This window comes from Aotus nancymaae, unplaced genomic scaffold (assembly GCF_030222135.1).
Source record: "Aotus nancymaae isolate 86718 unplaced genomic scaffold, 86718_ANA_hifiasm-v0.15.2.pri h1tg000010l, whole genome shotgun sequence".
NCBI classification, from domain to species: domain Eukaryota; kingdom Metazoa; phylum Chordata; class Mammalia; order Primates; family Aotidae; genus Aotus; species Aotus nancymaae.
In genome coordinates this window covers 53540522-53564427 of record NW_026988421.1, presented here as the reverse complement: position 1 = coordinate 53564427, position 23906 = coordinate 53540522, and the positions used below count along the sequence as shown (strand labels likewise).

General features: G+C 38.4%; 1 long non-coding RNA gene across 1 annotated transcript; it reads right to left on the bottom strand.

Annotated features, from left to right (window-relative positions):
- Window positions 1-323: 323 nt before the first annotated feature.
- LOC105712639 (uncharacterized) lies at window positions 324-13080 on the bottom strand. The gene is made up of 3 exons (XR_002479427.2): window positions 12998-13080; window positions 1405-1516; window positions 324-561 (listed from the first exon to the last, which is right to left on the bottom strand). It is a non-coding gene; the product is annotated as an uncharacterized LOC105712639 (long non-coding RNA).
- Between the last annotated feature and the right edge of the window lie 10826 nt (window positions 13081-23906).

Here is a 23906-nt window from a genome sequence, read left to right as displayed (position 1 = left end):
GGGTAGAGAAGGTTACTATCTAGGATAGGGCACCAGAAAAACTCCTGAAGTGCTGAAAATGTTTTAGATCTTCATTTGAGTTGTAGGGACAGAAAGGTGTGATACCTTTCCTCACTCATCATAAGGGTCCCAGCTGATACTCCTATAACAAAAGACAAGTTTACAAGAGAAAACCATCAATTTATTTAATCAAAGTTTTCTGTGACACAGAAGGAAGCCTTCAAAAATGAAGACTCAAAGACCCGAGGGGAAACTTTATTTTTGTGCTTAGATTGGGGACAGCCATGTAGAAAGCTGATCGGACAAATGGGTATGATCTAATTAATGGTGATAGACTCAGATGAGGAACCCAGCAAGGCCTATTTGTTCAGATTCTCCTTGGCTTCTTTGCATAGCATCCTTTCCTCCTGGGTATGGGGCTGGACTCCTCTGGAATGAGGGTCTTCAAAGGAGAAGGGAGAGAGTAACTTTTCTAAGTTTTATGACTTGCTGTGGAGGAGAGGGCTTCTAGTTTCTATGATTTGCCTTGGGAAGGGAAATTCTCGTTGCTTTGACTCACTTCTGGGGAGAAAGAAGTGGGAGACAGCAGGGCAAGAGAAGGTCAAAGAGAACTTGCTTTTGAGGCCCTTCCAGTGTTCTTCAGTTCAAAGTGCTCAGCACGTGAAAGTGCCATACTTTTAGGGTGTCATTTTCTGAGCCCCACAGAGTGATGGTTACAGAAATGATGACATTTATTTTTACGTGTACATGGATATATAAATTTGTAAAAACTCTTAAGGTTTGTGAAATTTATCATATATACATATATTATTAATATTATATATATATTCATCAAGTAATCAAAGACATACCCGTTTCAAATTTTCATAGTAAGTGCCAGATTGTGCTTCAGAAGCTATAACAACTTATATTCCACCAACAGGATGTGAAGATACTCTTTTCCAACAATATGACAAGCTAAAGGCAGCATCTCATTGGTGCCCAAATTTGCTTCTTTGATTGTTAGTAAAATTGAACTATGATAGTATTTTCAATCCATCTGGGACTTATTTCAGTATACAATATAAGAATTAAATTTATTTTTTTCATCCTGTTGTCCTAGAACCATTTATTGAATAATCTTTCCCTTTCTCTTTGATTTGTTATGCCATTAATCTTTATCATATTTTATGATGTCAATGGCTTTGATAATATAATATATTCTTGTGTATTGTAGGATCTGTTTCTAAGATATCTATTCTCATCTATTCATTTGTCTCTTTATTATTGTACTAGTGCCAGGCTGATTAAATTAATAGAACTTTTAAAAAGTCATCCTCATTAATCTTCTTTTTCAAATGTAAAAAGAATCCTGATGCTTTAAATGATGTCTAAAATGGTTTCCTTAAGTTAAAAAGTACCCACTGAGATTTTAATTTGCAATTCATCTTAGGTTGGGTTCCTCTTCAGGGAAACAGATGCTGAGATGGAGATTTGCATGCAGGAAGCTTATTTGGGAATCTCATGGGAATAACACCTGTAAGAGAGGAAAGGATGAAAAGGGAGATGTTAAACTGTGATGGAGTTACAACGGAGGCTTCAGCTGGCCCCATAGGGAGCTCTGAGGCTAGGATAGTTCTTCTGAATTGAAGGGAATTAAACAAAAGAGCTACAGCAACTAGCTAATGGATACAAGCTACCTCCAAGAAGAGGGTGTAGCAGGCAAGGCCAAGGGCAGTTTCTGGAAAGGACTCAGCTGTGAGCTGTCAGTAGCCAACACTCTGTCTCTGGAAATCAGTGCCTTGATCTTGAATAGGGATATGGGCAGTGCACCACAGTACCCACATCACAATTTTCACAATCCTGCTTGCTTTTCCAGGAAAATGATTAGCTTTCCCGTGTATTCAGTATTTTATATTTTAAATAACTTCCTTAGGCTAAAAATACAAAAGAAAACCATCAGAAATATTGAGTAACTCAAAAATTGAGTGCAGTGAGTAATAGATAAACAGAAGCTCAGTAGATGGGAATCATGCATCCAAATCAACAAGAGATCATAGTAGAAATAAATAACAATCTTTTACTCAATATTAGCAGAAATCATAATGTGATTCTTAGAAAGATATATAGTGCATTCCTTTGTTTCCCTTTGGTTTTTCCAAACCCTTTCATCCTCCTTGAGCTATGAGTAAACTTTAAGAGCTTCCTTTCACTCTTTTTCCTCCTTAAACTCTGCATCTTTTGACATAGCTGACCATCAAACGCAAAATTTGTATGTCCAGATGTCTCCTGAGCATCTCTTTCATCTTAATAGACTCATTATTTCCCCCCCTCAAACCTTTTGTCCTGTATGTTCTCTTCAGGGCCATCTCCAACTCTTTCTCATAGCCTACTTTTAGTTTGTGGTCAGGACCTGCCACGTCTACCTATGAGGGGTTTGAAACTGCTTCTCATTTTTATTCTTGATGCTATAAGCAAAATTAACAACAATATTATTTCTTACAGTGCTGTAAACTCCTGTTTTCCATGTCTCGAATTGTTTCCATCTGTAACCAAATATATCACTGACAATACCATCATCAACACCCAAGTTCAAATATTTTGATGACTAGTACTCACAGAAAAAAAAAGAATCTAAGTTTGTTCACATGGAATTCAAAGCCCTGCATACTCTGGACCTCACCTAGAGTCTTGGTCTGTAGCCCAGATTTACCATATTGCTTGCCTTCTCATGCTTCTTGTTTATATTGCTTCCCTGTGTCTCTTTTCTTTGTTATAAATGTGATTTTTCCTCTGTCCCTCCCCAAAGACATTATATTTATTTTCAAGACCCAGCTTGAATGCTACCTCAGTGAAGAATTCTTGGATTCCCACAGTAGAAATGAATTGTGCATCCAAGTGTGTTTTGTTTATGCCACTCTTGTAACATGTATCTTGTGTATGTCTATACTTGTATGTGTGCCTCCCTGACTACACTGCGTTTTGCAAGGCAGAAGCTGTTTATTTAATTCATCTTTGTATTCTTCACAAAGCCTGGTTTAGCCCAATTCTTTGTTGTGTGAAATATATGGTTGTGGAATATAATTTGGATGTCTAAGGCAAGGATGTAGCTGTTTCATTCATCCTATTCTTACTGAAATGCATTTAGAGCTGTGCTGTTCAATATGGTAGCCACTAGCCACATGTGGTCATTTAAATTTAAATTAATTAAAATAAAATGAAAGGAAAGATCCAGTTCCTCAGTCATACTAGCCAAATTTCATGTGTTCTAGCAGCCACACACGGCTCATGGCTACCCCCTATGATGACCACTGCAGATATGGAACATTTCCATTATCACAGAAAGTTCTACTGAACAGTGCTGCTCTATAGGATTTGCATTAGAATGCTTTCAGCTGCAAGTAACAGAATTCCCAACTCATCTTGAGCTAGGCTCCTCAAAAGCAGACCCTGAGACAAGGTTTGAGGCTTAAGCAATTTATTTAGAAGGTGACCCCAAGATCAAATAGAGCACATTTTTTAGGAAAAATAAAAGTAAGAAAATGAAGGTAAAAGGGCCAGTAAATGTCATATTAATATGCAAGTTTCTACAGTATGCAACTTGGACTCATTTGGAATCCTCTGAGAAAACTAGCTTCAGAAATGTCCCACCAGGTGTGGAAAGGCTTAACCCCCACCTCCACAAAATCTCCTTCTCTATTGTTTGAGGATGGGGGAAAGGGGCTTAAATTCCTCCTCCCCGACTTCAGTATTGCAGTTTCAGGAAGAGAAGAAGAGCCACAGGTGCTCGAGGCGGGAAAGTGTCAGAGTGCTAGAAACCATTGCAGCAGCAGATCATCTCAGGGTGGCAAAGAGGATGTGCTGGTGCATCAGCAGACTCTTCTACACGTCTCAATGGGGATAAAACAATAACCAAAATCTATTGCCTCACATAAAAAATGTCTGGAAAAAGGAAAACTTAATATCTGCTAATTCAGTGCTTTAATGATGAAGGGCCCTGGCTTGGTAGTTCTGCAATACTCTTGAGTTTCCTCCTAACATCATCTCAAGTTGTCTGCAGCTCTTCCAAACATTACAATTTCAGAAGTAAATATTCCAGGGGCAGGAATGAGTGAATTCAGGTTTGGGGTCTACTATAAAGAGTACGAACATTTCTAAAAGCCCTGCCAGAAGACTTCCTTTTGTGTCTCAGAGGTCAAGACTGCATCATGTGGCCATGACAATGGCAGAGTCATAGACTTGTTGTGATTGGTTTGAACCCATCGACAGTCACCTCTTGGGTCCAGGGATTCCTGAGTATGATACTCCCCAATATCGGAACACAATAGGCTTCTGTTGGCAAAGAGAAGAGGGTGATGTGTCTGTCCTGGGTGAGCAAGAGTATGTCACAGGTGTAGGCAGCAACTTTTAAGAAAAATATCAACAAACTCAAGAGAATCTGAGAAAAATGACCAGGATTTCCAAGGCCTAGAAACTGCATTGTATTTTGAATAAATAAAGGAACCAGGCACAGTTGGAGCTCTGATGTCATTACACCACTAAATTAACCAACCTGTGAACTTCTCTAATAAACAGAGGTAAAAAGGATATTATGGTTAGCGATCATTAAACATTTAAAAAATAGCATTGGTTGATAGATATATTTAATTCTGTGATTGTTGGGGTCTGCGAGAACGGCACGTCTGCTGGGGTCCCTTGACCTGCAAGAGGGTCCCAATACCTGGAAGAGAGAGTGCACGGAAGAAAAGAGAGACAGAAAGCTGGAGTCTGGAGGGCTGGTCAGGCAATTGCCCAATTTAGCAATGCCTAAACCAGTGACTTTATTGTGCACATAGTATATATCTTTGCCCTAACTCATTCACAGAAACATTCTTTTGCCCCACCTCATTTACATAAGCATTCTTTGTCCCATCTCATTTACCGGAACAGATGCCATTATCTTATGAAAGGGAAGAGAAAGCCATCGGGCTACAAGCTTAGGCAGCGGAAAACACACAATGGGTACAATCAAGTCATGCAGGTGGGTCTCATTATCAGGATGGGGAAACCTATAGTTAAAATGTTAATGATCTATGCAAGGCACCAAAGAGGCAATAGACCCATTAACTTTGCAAATAGCAGTCACAGGAACAAGCACAGGACCCATCAATAGAGGGTAAACAAAGTCACAAAACTAGCCCAGAGCAGGTACTCCAAGCCTAGTAAAACCACACAGCTTTCACCCAGCCCTTAGGTCAGTGGACCAGAGATAAACTTCTGCAAACTCAAGCTTCTTTCAATTCTTTCTTTCCCTCAGCTCGACTGCCTCCATGGGGGAGAAATGGGTCTAGGCTCAAGCTCCATTATGGCGGAGACACTTAGGGGTCTCTTACGCTGGAGCAATCCCCACATGTGATGTACCAGGGGCTATAGCTTAGACCAGTGTGGGAGTTACATTTTTTTTCGTGTATTGAACAGAGAGTTCTCCTTAACAATTAGAGCTGTTCATAAATAACATGATAAAATAGTAATATCTTCACCAATGGAAAAATTAAGAATAGCTGAATTCCATTAACAGTTTGCATTCCAATAGTTCTTCATGTTTCAAAGTATCATTTAATTGAACTATTATTAAGCCCCTATAAGTTATAGTATGTAAATACTATTATATCTATTTTCCTTATGGAAAGAATGAAGTTCAGGAAGTTTAATGATTGCTTAAGATTGTGGAGCTAGTAAATGGCAAAGATGTGATGCACACTCAAATTTTGTCTCCCTCAAATACTGGTATTCCTAAGTCATTATAACTATCTGGATTTTTAAAATGTTTTAGGTAATTGAAAATAGCTTTGTAATAGACCTGAATTTGGCTATGGTTCTATTGCTTTATTTCTTATTACAAGCAGTCTTGTTCCCAGGAATGCCCATCATTAGCCACTTCAGTCCTCTCTCCCCTGTTATCTTCCTACCGTTCCTTCCTCTCTCCCTCCCCCTTCCCTTCCCTCCCCTCTCTTCCCCCTCCTCCCCTCCCCTCCCCTTCCCTTCCTTTCCCTTCGCTTCTCTTCCTTCCTTCTTTTCTGCTTGAGATGGGCTCTCACTTTGTCACCCAGACTGGAGTACAGTGGTGTCATCATAGCTCACTGCAACCTTAAACTCTAGGCCCAAGTGATCCTCCCACCTTAGCCTCCTGAGTGACTGGGATTACAGGTGTGTGCCACCATGCCCAGCTAATTTTAAAATTTTTGTAGATATGGGGTCTTGCCATGCTGCTCTGGCTGGTCTCAAACTCCTGGGCTCAACTGATCCTCCCCTCTTGGCCTCCCAAAGTGCTAAGATTGCAGGTATGAGCCACTATGCCTGGCATAAAACCACATTTCTTATTGTGCCTGCTGCTGTATTTCTATATCCTGCAGATTCTGCTTGTATTACCTTTAGTGGAAGATGTTTTATTTGGTATTAGTCATTATGTACATTTTTACCCCCTCCCGGTATATATTGTATGGTAATCTGATTTGTGAACAAATGAAAACATAGTACAGGAAATAGATGTTGTTTCTCTTCTTGGACATTTTGAATTTTCTTTTTCTCTTTCTTGGTGTGTTCTGGTTAATTTTATGATTCATTGAAACATAATAAATTCTCTCCTTCTTTTCATTTATATTAAATATTAAGGATTACCATTGCTTCTGTTACACGGTCCTCACAGGGTGGACGTCAGTGTCTTCTATATACCCTGCACTCAGTGAAATTCTCTTCAAATAAATTAGGATATTCTATTTTTAGATGTGGAATCTTTTTATCCAGTTCTGGATGCTGCTTTATGGCTCGATTTTTTAAGATTACTGCAACCATACTGTTTCTTTAGTTTTTGAGATGGAATTTTTAATATCCACCAGAGCTTCAAGCTTTGCATGATTTGAAGCAGCTCATTATACTCAGATAACAAAAGGACTTTGCATCTCAAATATGTTTGACATGGAATGTTCCTTCAACTACTCATATGGGTAACTTTTGAGCCAGCGATTGTTGATACTATACTGCTCACTTCAATATGTGTTGTGGCTACTCCAAAGAATACCAAAGAATTTTTACCCCCAAAATTATGCAAAATGCTGCTAAAAAATACAGATTTTGTAAATACTTTTCAGTTACTGCCGTGGTGCTTGTTTGTTTCTTAGTGTTTACATTGGTCTGCTATTTCCTTCTAATCGGTGCTTTATTTTGTAGCAACAAAAATAATAACATAGATAATAACAATATCTAACAGTTATGGAGATTTTACTGTCTATGAGTCATGATTCCAAGCATTTTACATGTATTAACATAAAAACTTTTTCAACAGAGTACTACTGTTATCCTCATTTTACAGATTTGAAAACTGAGGCACAGAGAGCTTGAGTAAATTATTCTGTCACACGGCTATAAAATAGTGAAGCCAAGATTGCCACCTAGGCACGTCACTGTACTTAAAAAAGAAATATTAATAATAACATTTTGTTTTTAACATTTAGCATTTTATTAACATTTATTATTGTTATTATTACAACATGTTCTCCAAGTTGGAATCCAAATTGGAAAGTAGACAGTAAAAAGGAAACTCATTTCTTAGAATGTATTAATGAATTTCTTCATTCTCTTCAGGTAATTTCTGAGTGTTCAACTTGCATATTTAAGTACTGGTCAACTTTTAATATTTGACATCTATCTCCATATCAATCTATCTATCTATCTTTCTCTGTCTATCTATCTATCTATCTATCTATCTATCTATCTATCTATCTATCTAAAGTAAATTGTTAGATTGGGCATTCTCAAGTAAACCCTCTGTATAGACTCTAAAATCTTTGAGATTAGAAACCGTTGCTTATGAACTCACCATTTTTTTGTTAAATTTTCTGTCTTATTTTTTTAATTGAGGGTAAGGGCTGACTTGACCTGTCTTTGAAGGAAGCCTAAACTAGGAAGTAAAGGCAAGTGAGGGGAATAAAACTATAATAGCTGTGATGAAAGGATTCCTGGTAGCTGTAAAAGCAAAAAGACTCATGAATAAAGGAGATAAAAATTTTAACTCAGAAACACTAAAAGATAAAAGGAGTTTAAATATTCTTATATGAGAAGAAAAAATAGGAATACTTGGAAATAAATGTCAGTCTATAAAATCAGAAATTAGGATTAGTTTTTGTAAATTAGAGGAAAAGAAAACTTACATGTCTACATACATACCCATATGTCTACACACACACACAAACACACACACAAAAGAAAAATTGGAGTCAATACTATTTTATCATTTTTCCTCAGAAAAATGATGGAAAAAAAATAAAAAGTCAAAGAGATGAATGAGAAAAAAATGCAAGCAACAAAAGGAAAACAAGAAAAAATTTTGATGGGGCAATATTTATGAGAAATTTCTATGATTTTTAATGACTAAATGCCACAGATATGCAAAATGTGAGAGGAAGGAAGAGTTGAGTCGTTCTCACAGCTGGCTGTTGAAGAAAAGGCTGTAATGTTTCTTTATTATGACAATTGACCGGCCAGATAATTTATGATTCAGTAAGTTACAGGTGTGGGAAATGGAGTGGAAACATACAAGGAACTCAGCAAACTATAAAACTGCATTGGCTTTATCAGTGGACTCATGTTGAGTCCATCTAGTTGATGAACATCCTTATCAGCCAGCATATATAAATGACTTATGGGAATAATATTTCAAGGCATAATGACACAGCTATATCTAGTATTCTTCTAAGATCTGGGTTATTAAATATTAAATATCAAAGCTGTAAATTATAGTAGCAGCTTTATATAACTAAATTAAATTCAAACAAAACCTAATTTCCTTAATCATTGGCTGTAATCCTCCAGGAACATATGCTATTAACTGAACTACAAATGACACAGAAATTGTATGGCTTCAGTTAAGTTATTTGATATCAAATTCTAATCCAGGGCAGACTTCTCTGTAAATCTCCTACAGGGATTTTAATACCTCTACAATCATATTGGTTTTTTACAGAGTAACTAATCTTTTCATACTCTGATTTCTTGCTCCTTTATTCAATTTCTTTTTTCTCTCTCTCTTTTTTCTCTCAGAACATATTCTAGGTTAATTTTTAAAACAAACTTCTTATGGAATTTTAAAATTTTTGTCCAGAGTTATCACCACAGTTATTACAACCTGGGATTTTGCACACAGAACTAATTAAAATTAGCCAAAAGTATTTATAGCTCCAATTAACTGTTTATGGCCATGTATGTCAGTGCAAACCCAAATTAGTAAAAAATTGATCAGTCTAATTTGGCTCCTTGTCCCCGTGGCCAAATGTCTATCATGGAGTTTGTTCAGTGATGAAGTGTGTTGTGGCATTTGTAATTGTGAACAAATGGCTGCAGTGAATTAATTTTGTTCTCTTCTTGGCTAACTGTTCATTTTTTGAAAAGTTCATTATGGTCATAGAGTAAATAATTTATAATTTAGAATCTAAAATTGCTTGAAAGTAAAAGTTTGAAAGGGAGGGAAGTATCAAATCATATGATAGGGAAGTGCGCAACAGTAAGAAAATAAGGGTCCTGGAGAAAATGGATGCCTGGGAGATTTGGGCTTCTGTTCATAACCAAAGTAAACAGTGGTATGAGGCATGGGGAGATTAGTCTTGATAGACTCTTAAAAGAAGGAGGGTAACGATTTCAGGTTTTAGTATTGAATGTCAGGCTGCCTGAATGTGAGGACGAAGTAGTCCAGATCTTCCTTGAATCTAATAAGATTCCCAGAGGAGATAGCTGCTTTCCTGGAGAGCAAAAGGTGATAACTATTCCCTTCTGCCCTTCTGCACCTATATGGTAAAAAGTGGTTTTTTTTTTTTTTGTTTGTTTGTTTTTTAAGAGACAGCATCTTGCTCTGTCACCTAGGATGGAATACTGGAATACAATGGCATGATCACAGGTCACTGCAGCCTCAAACTCCTGGGCTTAAGCAATCTTCCTGCCTCAGTCTCCCTAGTAGCTGGGACTGCAGGTGCACACACCCACTCCCAGTTTATTTGCTGAAGATACTTACATTTTCTGTATCCCAGACTTCCCCAGCCTTAGGGTCTCTCTCAACTCATTTCTGCTTGCCTATGTATATCTTCACTTGGATGTCTGATAGACAGATCAACATGAACTTGACTCTTGTCACAGTCAGGGTTTCACCATGGGACAGCTAACATACTCAAAAGGTTTAATTGAAAGTTTAATGAGAGCCAGGAGCTGTGGCTCATATCTGTAATCCCAGCACTTTGAGAGGCTATGGCAGGCAGATCACTTGAAGTAAGGAGTTCAAGATCAGCCCGGGCAACATGGCAAAACTCTGTCTCTACTAAAAATACAAGAATTAGCCAGGTGTGGTGGCATGTGCGTGTAATCTCAGCTACCGGGGAGGCTGAGGCAGGAGAATTGCTTGAACCTGGAAGACGGAGGTTGCAGTGTGCCGAGATCATGCCATTGCAGTTCAGGCTGAGCAATGAGAAAAAAAAAAAAAAAAAGAAAGAAAAAAGAAAATTTAATTAGGTACATTTTACCATGGTGTGGGCAGAATTATAGGAGCCAATAGAAGGTGTTAAAGCATCCTAGGATTAGCAACATTGAAATCTATTATCCCCTTTAATCTTTTAGAGAGAAGCAAAAGGAACCCAGAGAAATCCTGAACCCGTAGAACAAGGTCCATCCAATTGAAGCAGTCATTCTAGAATGCAGGGACTGGCAGAGCTGCAGTGAGACAGGGAGGGGTCTAAAGGAATAAATTCTCTTACTTGTTTCTTATTCAGCCTCTTACAGGTACCTCATATTGCCTTAGGCCATTTGAAATCAGGTGACAGGAGCATACCCCCGCCATAAAGCAGAGCAGAGAAGTGTGGGAAATAGGTGTGTGCATGTGCATGCACGTTGTTTGTAGAGGTGGGGGTGGTTTGGAATAACTTGTACTATTACCGATCCCCATTTTCCAAATAAACACACACATCTCATTCTTTCTTCACCCTTCTCCATCTCATCAAAAGGCACCACTATACACTCAGCTGCTCATGTGAAAAAATTACAAAATGAAAAAAATTTTATTCTTTTTCTTTCTTTCATTTCCCATATTCAAACCATCACCAAGCCCTGTTGGTTCTCTGCATCTGGGCTGCCACACCCTCATGCAGACCACCATTATTTCTCCCTTGGACCATATTAGGAACACCCTAACTCTATTTCATTTTTTGACCCTACTCCTCTCCTACCTACCTCCCTATCTTTGTTAGGAGAGACTTTGTAACGTGCTGACAAGGAGTTTTCACAGTCCAAACAGCTGTCTATAAAGCAATATCCCACTTCATAATTTTATTTCATATGTTTCTCCTGGGAACGAGGCCACTGTAATAACTGTTCATTCACAATTCTAAGCCCTGCAGATCCATCTGTGAACAAAACAAAGTCCCTACTCTGCTGGAGTTTACATTCTTTTAGGAGGAGACAGATGATAAACAAATAAGTGTAAAATGTGCCAGGTATTGAAAATTACATTATGGAGAAAAATAAATCAGGCTAAGCAGATAGTGACTGAAGTGCTATTTTAGTCAGGGAAGTCCTCGCCAATGAGGTGTTTGAGCAGAGCCCTGAACGAAGTGACAGGGAGTTATGAGCCAAGAGTTCCAAGCAGAGGAAGAGGAGCTGCTAAGGTCCTGATGCGGGATCATGCTTGGATTTTATGAGGAAGTGTAAGAAGACTTCTGGCCATGCAGAGTGAGCAAGGCAGAGAGTGACTGGGAGGGATTGTGATCAAGCGGAGGCTTTCAGACCATGAAAGGGATTTGGATTTAAACTGGGTGTGATGGTGAGCCAGTTTGAAAGATCAGTGGCAGGAGCTGTGTCACAACTTTAAATCATCACTCTGGTTGCTGTATGGATAATTGAGGTATAACTGAAGACTGAAGTAGGGATAAGCTCATAAGTAGAGAGACCAGTTTAGGAGGCTGTGGTTATAGGCTAGGTGAGACCTGGATGAGAGGGATAACAGTGGGGTGATAAGAAGTTTAGGATTGAAGATATGTCTTGAAAGTAGACTTTGCTAATGGGAGGCAGGAGGTAGAGGAGTTTGAAGTGTGGGGGAAGGGAGCTGTCCATGCTAGAATGTCCAAACCTCAACTCATAACTCAATGTGCCATGGTAGGTTTTGTGTGGTCTGCCATACCAAGACTTTGATTTATTTTAAGAAACTTTTAGCTAATTGCATGCTGTATATTTTTTACCTGTGACTAAATTTTCAATCAGTTTTAAAGCTTCTTGAATCTGTCTTAAAAGTAACACTGGTTCAGGCTCGGTGGCTCATGCCTGTAATCACAACACTTTGGGAGTCTGAGGTGCGCAGATCACCTGAGGCCAGGAGTTTGCGACCAGCCTGGGTAACGTGGTGAAACCCCGTCTCAACTAAAAATACAAAAATTAGCCGGATGTGGTGACATGTGCCTGTCATCCCAGCTACTCTACTCGGGAGGCTGAGGCAGGAGAATCGCTTGAACCTGGAAGGTGAAGGTTGCGGTGAACCGAGAGTGCCCCATTGCATTCCAGTCTGGGCGTCAGAGCAAGACTCCATTGCAAAAAAAAAAAAAAAAAAATTAACACTGTCTGGTAGCTTCCTCCCTACTGTTTCCATTCACCATTCCTCACTTCTTTTGCCACCAGGAGTTTGGGAATCTGTTGTTGTTATTGTTGTTAGAAGGGTATCAACTTGATAGAATTTAGTAATATGGTAGAAGCCAAGTTGATACATTATTTTTTAAAAGGCTCTATAGGAAACAAAGGCAGCACTGGTATAGTTCTTGGGATTCGGGGCTTGTAACAAAAATTCAATTTTTTTTTTTTTTTATGTTGGGGACTTTGAAAAGACGAAGCAGTAAGAACAGCAGTCAATTTCATGCTCAATACAAAATATTACGAGCTGAAAAGTTCTGTACCAGAGACTTCAAAGAAAATATAAAACACACACGCACACACACGATTTTAAAGGCATAAAGCTCACCTGTTCCATTAGGTAATTTGTAGATTCCAAATAGCTTCAACCATTTCTGTGAAGTGTCCACAATTTTCTGAAGAAAGTTACTCTTCAAATCACAACTACCATTCAATAAAAAGAAAAGAAAAGATATTGTCATGATATTTGTGCGATATTTCTGCATTATCAACTTTTGATTCAGAGAACGCGGGGGAGAAACCTTAGTTTCCCCAAGGAAAGTCTGTACCAATCTATTAAATGAATCTAACTTTGCACCTTTTGGAAAGTTTAGAAATTGTTTTACAGAAAAACTGTATTCCTTTTATTTATAGCTTCATAGGTCATCTCCAAAGTCTGTGAATGCAGTGCAGTGAAAAATGGAAACACCTTAGTGTTGCCACAGACCACCCTTTGTTTGACGTTTCTTTTGGACTTACAGCACAAAGGTGTTATATTAGCACACATGAAGATGTTATATTAACACTTGGATGTATTTCAAGAGGTCGCTTCAACTTCATCAAAATAAAAAATAGTGTTACTGAAAGAATGAAAACCACCTTGTTACAAACATAGGGACCTTGCAAAAAATTAGGGTTCTGAAAGTTGATTATGTAGTATAAATTAAAACACACACACACACACACACACACACACACACACACACACACACACAATGTCTTTGTTACTCTAGTTTAGCTCCTAGGCATTATTGGATTGCAAATCCCCCAGACTTAAACCAGGTCTTTTACAGCCTTGATGTTGCGATGGTAGTATAACCAGGCCATGGTATCTGCTACTCCTGCTTAGAGCCAAAGGTGATAAATGAAAAAGGGAACATCTTTGCTAGTTAGGGAGCAGTGTCTTCCAGGTTAAGGCTCTATGTGTAACTGTGCTTTCTACTGGAATCTCCAAATGAGCTTTCGAAAGTCAGTTTCTTTATTATAACAACCTTAAACGTTTCGATATATTAATACCCAATCCCTATCTTACAACCTAGGTCCCTCACTAGAATCCTACCTAAAGGAAAGGACAGCACATGCCTTTTCCCCATTATATTTCTGAGGTTCAGCATATGGTAGACACTCCGTGAAAATGTGTTGACTATTCTCTGTTCCAGACATCTCGCTGCTATTGACAGGTTCATTATGCAGCTTTTAAAACATGATGAAATCTTCCCCTAAGACATAAAGGAATTTATAATTCAGCCCTCAAAATACCCAAGAACATATGTCTTCTGATTTCCTTTTAAAAAAAGCCCCACTTAAGGTCTCTGTCCAGCCTGGAAATTAAACAGAAAGGCTTAGAACATACACACAATAATTGGACTGATATATTTTAAATAAATTCCCTCTTCTGTGATGGTGAGAAATACCCCAGGTAGGGCTATAGTCATTGTGTTACACAGCTTGGCTACCATAACAAGGTACCACAGACTTGGTGGCTTAAAAAATAGACATTTATTTTCTCACAGTTCTGGAGACTGGAAGCCCGAAGATCAACAGCCAGCAGGGTAGGTTTCTGGTAAGGCCTCTTGTCCTCGCTTGCAGAGGGCTGCCTTCTTGCTATGGACCTGCATGGCCTTTCCTCTATGTGAGCAGGGAGAGAGAGACCTCTAGTGTCTCTTCCTCTTCCTATGAAAATAGTCTGATTGGATTAGGACTTCACCCTTATGACCTCATTTAAAACTAATTACCCCCCTAAAAGCCCTGTCTCCAAATACAGTCATATTGTGGGATAAGGCTTCAATATACAGATCACGGAGGGGAGACACAATTTACTTTATAACATTCTGCCCACATACTTACTTAAGATATGAGACATTAAGAAGAAGAGGCCATCATGCAAGGACTTTGCATCCATCCTTTTCTGGGGAAAGGGTTAGTGCAGTTATGCTTGTATGTGGGATAGCTGTATAACGTGGTGGAAGTATGATCTTGTTAATATCTTTATTTGGACATCATATATGTTTTAAAGAGACATGTACAGTGCCAGGTTGACAAGGGGTGGGCTTATGATAGTTAATTTTGTGTCAACTTGACTGGACCATGAGATAACCAGATACTTGGCCAAACTGGGTATTTCTGTGTATTTCTGTGAGGGTATTTTTGAATGAGATTAACATTTGAATTGGTAGACTGAGTAAAACAGATGGTCCTCCATAATGTGGGTGGGTTTTACCCAATCAGTTAAAGACCTATGTAGATCAAAAGACTGACCGTCCTGCAAGTAAGACATTTCTCTTGCCTGACAGCCTTTGAACTGAAATACCCACTTTATTTTTTTGTTTGTTTTTTGTGTTCTTTTTTCCTCTGCCTGATAGCCTTTGAACTCTGAGACACTGGCTCTTTCTGGTACTGTAGCGCCGTACAGCCTTCAGATTCAAGCTGGGATATAGACTCTGCAGGTTTTGTAGAATCCTATTAATTCTGTTTCTCTGGAGACCTCTGATTAATACAGACATGCATTTCAAAGGCCAATTATCGCCCATGTGTTGTCACTTAGTCATATGTATTGTAAAAGTATCCTGGTTAGTCATGTTTATATTTTATTGTTGCAAAATTTGGGAATCAGAAAATCTCAGCCATAGTTCCCATGGTTTTCTGACTCTTAATTTGAGTCAGAATTTTGAGTGATTACAAAATGTTCAAGTGACTGTGAAATATTTCCTAAATTCTCTAGCATACTAGCTGCATGACCTCGGGTAAATCACTTATTTGCTGCAAAATTCAGTTCCTCATTTGTAAAAAAGGGATAAAAATACATCCTCTTTCTATTTCATGGAGTCATTTTAGCATCTCATGACATGGCACATGTAAAAGTTCCTGTAAAGATACAAAGCACCATCATGTGATTGAGTTTCTTACTAATATTGTGTAATATACACATGCATTTGCTGCTATGTAGGTTTATCTTAAATTGAAAATTCCTAACTCTTAAGAAACATATATTTGATGACACACTCCTTTGGTTAAATCAGAGATGGCAACTCAGTAGCACACATGCTGCTAGTCTACCTTCCCACTTCCCTGACAGACATCTGAAATCCAAGGAGATCCTTCTTTCCCATTGAGCATGTTAAGGGTTTAGACTGGGACCGGTGGCTCACGCCTATAATCCCAGAAGTTTGGAAGGCTGAGCTGGGAGGATCCCTTGAGGCCAGGAGTTTGAACCTGCAGTGAGTCAAGATTGTGCCACTGCATTCCAGCCTGGACGACAGAGACCCTGTCTCTTAAAAAAAAAACCGTCTAATGCCTAGTATTATGTTAGCATTTTAGTATTCCTGGAAACCACTACCAATGGACTTGAGTAGGTCCACAAATTGATGCCTTGTTGATTAGCAACTAATCTCTAAATTTGTTACTAATTTAGCAATTCTGTGGGTAGCCTGTTCTGTCAAAGGAATGTCTGGATTACCTTTCACTTAATTGGTATGTGGATGGCATGGAGAACATGTTTAATCTTAATTGTTGCAGTTAGCGATAAGAATGACAACTCTTCTGCATCAACTTTGCTAAAGTACTTCCATTGTGTCCCTCAGCATTTGAAACCTTTATGGTCAGAAATACAAACATTTCTGCTCTTCCTTGCAAATTTTCTTACAAAATCTGCAGTTTGTGGGAATTGCCACTGTCAAAAAGAGTGGCTTGAAAGGAAAAAAGAAATCAGACAGACTATGCGCCAAGAGAAGAAAATGGGCCAGGCTACCTACCTTCCTCGCAGTCCCATTCCTTTCTTGCCTTCCTCCCACCAGCATGGGCACAATTAGTCCTTCTGGGAATGGTTTTTTTCAATTCCTGCTCAAATTACATAGAAGAAACCAGAGTTCTCTGATTAAGTAAGCAGAAGGTTTTATATTTCCTTTTGTCACTGAGTCATAAAAAGAAACAAAACAAAACACATTCAGCTCAATCGAAATCTAACCAATTGCATAGCTTTATTAAACATAGCATCAACAGAAAGAAAATATGTAGTCTTTGCCTAGAAAGGATGGATGCCAAGAACAGAGTAATTTTCTGGCTTTGTCTTTGATATCTGTAAATTTTATTCTCTGTGCGAGTCACTATGTTCCTGAATAGCTGTTGATATTAAACATCGGGGGAAACGTACAAATGGACAGTGAAATCCATTAGGGATTACCAGATGTTAACTAGCCACACTCCACAAGGACCCTACTCACATCTGTTTTTGACCTCCAGGGTGCATAAAACACTTTCTTTTCTCTTCTATTATTCTATCTCCTTATTTTTCTGGCCAAGTATATATTGGAAGCAAAACTTGTTCAGACCAGAACTTGGCATGTGAACTCTTGATTTGGCTGCAGTTGGGTTACCACCAATTTGTGAAATAAAGTATGAATAATAATCCAAGCTGTAAGAGTGCAAAGTAAAATAAATCTTTACTTTACCATCTTATCAAGGAATATAAATCAATCTGGCAAGTAAGTCAACCTTAATTTCATGTAAAAGATCCAGATGTAGTTATGATTCTATTTTATAAATATAACCAACATGTTCGATATAATGAGAACTAAAGACTCCATAGATCTCATGAATGGCCCTTTCCTCATAAACACAATCCAAGCCTAGATCCATGAAATTCAAATGAGTTTGCTTGATAACTTTGCCTCTATCCAGGCTCTCCTCATCTCTTTGCTCCTGTCCCTTACTCAATTCAATTTCTTTCTCCCTTCTTATTTTCTGCCAGGTATGTGCCTCCTCCTCACTGGCAAGAATTAGATTAGCTATTTGGGAAGCAATCAGGGCCTAAAAGGAAATTGTCTTTTGTGTCTGCAGTCATGATTTGGGATGTTAACCTCCAACATTTTTGTCCCTCAAAGTAGGCATAAATATTAGACATGCAAACATTTCAAACTTCATACCTTAGGAAAGACTAGAGTCACACCCGACCCTCACTGATGCTTTGTCTACCTAGCACCAGGATGTCTTTAGCCCTCTGTCCACTGTGTGCAGGCCTTGCACAGACTTGCAATACTATGTAGAGCCTTTAGCCACAGTGAAAGCTGGGGGAAGAAAACCACTGACTCTCATTTATTAGGTACTTACTCACTACGATACAGACACATTACCTTCTTTGGTGCCACAGTAGCATGTCAGGTAGTGTTCTTACAAAGGAGAAAAGGGAGGCATGGAAGGTTTAATCCCTTTCCAATAGGGCCATAGTGCTGTCAGCCTGATACTAAAGCCTGCTTTAGTATCACCTTGTGCTGCTCCTCTCCCTGCCATATTAGAAAAGAGCTTTTTTTTAACACTTCCTTCCATTTTGCAATTTTTGGTCACCAAACAAAAAGCATTCCCTTGCCATCTCCTTTCCTTGGTGTGTGTGTGTTTTTTAAATGTTTTATTTCAATAGCTTTGGTGGCACAAGTGGTTTTTGGTTACACGGATAGATTGTATTTTGGCGAAATCTGAGGTTTTAGTGTACCTGTCACCTGAGTAGTATACACTACACTATACAATGTGTAGTTTTTTTTTTAATCCCTTGACTCCCCTCCCACTCTCCCTTTTGAATCTCCATAGACCATTATATCACTCTGTATGCCTTTGCATACCCATAGCTTAGCTCCCACTTATAAGTGAGAACATACCGTATTTGATTTTCCATCTGAGTTATTTCACTTATAATAATGGCCTCCAGCTCCATCCAACTTGCTGTAAAAGATATCATTTTGTTCTTTTTTTATGGCTGAGTAGTACTCCATGGTGTGTATATGCCACATTTACTTTATCCACTCATTGGTCAGTGGGCACTTAGCTTGGTTCCATATCTTTGCAATTGTGAATTATTCCTTGTCACGCTTTTATCCCTTACTGCTTTGCAATTCTGCACCTCCAACATCCCAGGATGTATTCCCCTGGCATCCAGTTGAGCTTCAACCCTTTTGAAGTGGCATCCTCTTTTGAAGTTGATGCCATATTCTTTAATAGCCTATGATTCTGTTAACCCTCCTGTCATCTCCTTTTATTCATTCAGACACTTCGCACATGAATTAAGATCCTTTTCTACCAAATTGACTTTTAAGAGATTTTACCTTCCCTGGTCATTATAGGGACATCAAATTTCTTGCTGCCTCTATTTTATTCTAGTCAGTTGACTTCATCTGTTTTCTTTTTTGCCTTACTCCTCCTAGACTTTAGAGCTGATCTCAGAATAGTTGATATCAACATCCTTGGTTCCTTTAGATTTTTATACTCTGCTGACCCTGCCCCAGAAAACTGAATCCTAGATGAATACCACAATCCACTTTCTCTATACTTGGACAACTGAAGGTTGCTAGAGGAAATGACGTATCCCTATATTATGGTGTTAATACAAGCTCAGGATTATTCATTAACCTTTTATTTACCTTTGCTAAGATTCTACTCTTTATCTCCAAAGACAAGCTCAAATCCTCACCACTCTCCTCCAGTTCCCCACCCAATACCCACCCTTCACTATCAGCACATGGTCTCATATCCTATTACCGTGATGATTGAGATCATCAGGACTGACCCATATCATTTTCCTGTTTCACTTTTCCTTATCCAAACCCTCACCCTTCCTTCCTCCCTGCAATCTTGGAGGACAAGATACCTCTTCTTCTACTTGGAATCCTTTCCCCTTTCCCTCCAATTGGTGAACTCTTTCCTCATCTTTTAAGGCATCTCAAGTGGTCATTCTTTCAAGAAGGGTTACCTAAAGCCAGTCCCATAATTGGGTTAGGTGACTTCTTGGAGTTTTACACACACACACACACACACACACACACACACACTCTCTCTCTCTCACACACACATATTTGAAACTTTCCTGGCATACACACACACACTCATTTTTTTTTTCTAGTATTTTGGATGCAATAAAAATATCTCTTATTTCACATTCTTAAAGCTGCTAAAAATGAAATAGATCGACTTTGGAAAAATCACCTGCCCTTTCTGGGCCTCAGTTTATAAAGTGAGAAGATTGGATTAGATAAGCTTGTGGATCCCTTGCTACTGAGGTAATGATTTTTATTGATGACAACAGTCATAAAACAGACTATTTTCATGGAAGACATCAGAAAGATAATCCCGGCATTTGGAAAGTATTCTCAAAATATCAAATAATTCCTTTATCTGATATTTTGAAGTCAATGTTTAAATGATAATCTGCTTTGAAATAAAATTAAGGCAGGGTATGGTGGCTCATGCTTGTAATCCCAGCACTTTGGCAGGCCAAGGTGGGCAGATCATGAGGTCAAGAGATCGAGACCATCCTGACCAACATGGTGAAACCCCATCTCTACCAAAAATACAAAAATTAGCTGGATGTGGTGGCACATGCCTGTAGTCCCAGCTACTCAGGAAGCTGAGGCAGAAGAATTGCTTGAACCCAGGAAGGGGAGGTTATAGTGAGCCAAGATCGCGCCACTGTACTCCAGCCTGGTGACAGAGCAAGACTCTATCTCAAAAGAAAGAAATAAAATTAAATAACCAAATAAAATCTTATATTTACATTAAATACAAGATTAAAAAACCTTTAAATTTTATAATATAGATTTACATGAAATATTTGCAAAAATAGTACAGAGTTCCTATGTACCCTCCATTTATTTTTCTTACTAATATCTTACATTAGCACATGAATTTTGTCACAAATACAGAACCAACATTGGTTTTTTACTACCAGCTAAACTCTTGGCCTTATTCAGATTTCATTATTTTTCATTACTAATGTCATAGTAACTCATAACAACTATAAAATATAACTGATACAACTCATAACACCAATTTCAAATATGTCTTGTAACCAGCCCAGTCCTTGGTTTGTAAATATAAATGAACAACAAAAGATCATCAGAGTATTTGAAATCTGTCATGTTATAAAACCCTGGAAGTAAAGGATGGGACTGAGCAACCAACCAAGTAAAATTTTGGGAGGAAGATCACAGAGGTAAAGTGTCATTTTCATAACATCATACCAAAGATGCGTGCTATCAACATGACTTATCACTGGTGATATTAACCTTGACCTCAATGTACAAAGCATTTTCATATTCATTACCTTTTAATGATCATGAAATGGACAAGATTGACATTCTTAGCTCCATTATACAAAGGGGGATCTTAAGGCTGAGATGGAACTAAGATGCTAGGACTACCACCCCACTGGTTCCTTCATAGCACCCGACAACCTCTTCTAAATTATACATAAAAGAAGCAACGTCTTACAGTGCTTTCCCATGTCAACTCACTCTAGACCTGTTGTGGCTAGGAATGTTCATGATTCAGTGATTCATGTTGCCTTCTTACTATAACTATAACCCTAGGCTTATTTGAATAAATTCAGATCATCACAGAAGATGATAAAATGTATTTACTGATCTCCCTTCCTTGTGATAGAGTAAGGCACTGAGCTCAGACAAATGACTTTTACCAGCTTTATTATTAACCCCATCACTTACAAGCAGCTGGCCTTAGAATACTCAGCTATGGTCCCAGCTGGGGAATTACACCTTTCTGTTTTGGGTGGTGTTTACTCAATCCTCACTCATATCTTCATTTATTTATTCAACAAATATTTACTGAGTACCTGCTCTATTCCAGACATTTTTCTGAGTACTTTTGAAGTATCAGTTAATTTAATCCTAATAATAGGCATGAAGATCTATCATTATTTTTTAATAGATGAGAACCCAAACTCAAAGAAATTAAGTAACTTTCCAATCGTCATATAAGAAGTGGAGCCAACTCTTGAGGAAGGTGACCTCATGAAGATCCTCCACCTGCACTTTAGATTTCTATTCCTTGTTAGCTGTTGAAGTGTCTGAAGATTGATAACTACCATTGACTTTTATTAGTTTCTAAAGAAGACTAATTATGATAGTTGTTGCTAACTTAATAAAGTTCTATTTTCCTTCATGTTACGTTGTAATGTGAAATAATTGTAATTCCATTTCTTGATTAATACACACATTTCAGAACAGTAAAGCAATCTGTGAATTTTCTCTTTCAAGTCTGTGAACTGAGAATGAAGATTTTGCCTTTGAAATGGCAGAAAAGATTTTGAAAACCCCAAAAGATACAATAAAAGCAGTATTAGAAAGCATGAGGGGGTGAACCAGGAATTCGGAGGAAATCCAGGAAGACCGAATACAGACAGGACTGGGTCAAGGGAAAAGCCAGAGCAGAGGAAAACAGCGTGAGATAGCCAAGGTGGGTACAGTTCCTTCTGTGAGTGCCGCCTAAGAAGCTGAAGTGACAACCAGCAAGTACAAAGAACAGTAATGCTGGAGGTGTTTGCTTAACACCTCTATTGAAAACAATTGAAATGTCTGAAAATCACTTCTGCTTCTTTACTTAGAGGCTGTCACCAGTGATATTTGCCCTCAAGCTAAAACCTGAGATGTGTTATTTAAAGAAAAGTTATTGGGTTGGCTGTGAGGCTTCTTGTAAGGGTATGGGTAGAATTAGAGCATTGTTACAGGTAGATATGGGTCTTCACAGCAGCCAGAACTGGCAGATGGGGTAGAAGAGAGAAGTCAAGGCAGCTCTACCAAGGATTGAACGAGATGCACTAAGAACCAGTTCTCAGAGGAACCTTCCTTGCCTTGACACTCCTGCCTGCTCCTCCTCATTGCACCCCTTAGGGAAGCTGACCTGACAAGTGTTTCTTGCCCAAGTATCCAGAGCCACAGCCAGCTCTTCCACTTAATAGACAAATGGCCACTCATAACACCTATTTCAAATATGTCTTGTAACCAACCCAGTCCTTGGTTTGTAAATATAAATGAACAACAAAAGATCATCAGAGTATTTGAGATCTGTCATGTTATAAAACCCTGGAAGTAAAGGATGGGACTGAGCAACCAACCAAGTGAAAACAGAAATAATTCAGGAAGACAAAAAGACATTGCATCCACCAGACAAGAATAAACTGCTGTAAAAAAATTATCCATTAATAAATAAGGCTTATTACAAAATAAGTTGACCACCACCAACAAAAAACCACTTACAGAGGTCAACAATAAAATGAAATAATCTGAAGACTAACTTAGACATATGGAAGGTAAAGGTAAGAAACTACCAGAACATAGATGAAAAAGACAAAGATGAAAAATGTGAGGAGAAAACAGGAGAGAAAAAGGAGAAAACATAAACAATAAAGGAGAAAAAGTTATCAAAGATGTAATCAAAGAAGATTTGACTCTCCACCTAAAGACACAAGACTACTGTGTTGAGTGGGGTATATGAAAGAAACGAACAATATCCAGATGCAGTCAAATGATAAACACTCCATGGTAAAAAAATTCTACAAATTTCTGGAGATTAAAAAAATACTTATCTACACAAAGAAGACAATGAGACATAAAATAGACTTCTTATCAGTAACATTGCATTCTAGAAAATAATGGAGAAATGTCTTCAAACTTCAGGGGAGAAACACATTACATTTGAAAATATATTGAGCAATAATTATATATATGTGTGTGTGTGTATATATATATATATATATATATTTTTTTTTTTTTTTTGAGACGGAATCTCACTCTGTTGCCAGGCTGGAGTGCAGTGGCACAATCGTGGCTCACCGCAACCTCCGCTTCCCGGGTTCAAGCAATTCTCCTGTCTCAGTCTCCCGAGTAGCTGAGACTACAGGCACGCACCACCATGCCCAGCTAATTTTTGTATTTTTAGTAGAGATGGGGTTTCACTATGTTGGTCAGGATGGTCTTGATCTCTCGACCTCATGATCTGTCTGCCTCGGCCTTCCAAAGTGCTGGGATTACAGGCCTGAGCCACTGCACCTGGTCAATAATTATATATTTTAAATATCGTTTGTTGATTTTCAATTTTTAGAGTAAACCAATTGACAAGGCACAGTATGCAGGTTTAATTATAGCTGGAGAAAAGAATGTTACAGACAATTTTCACAAATTTGGGTAGTAGAGGTGGAA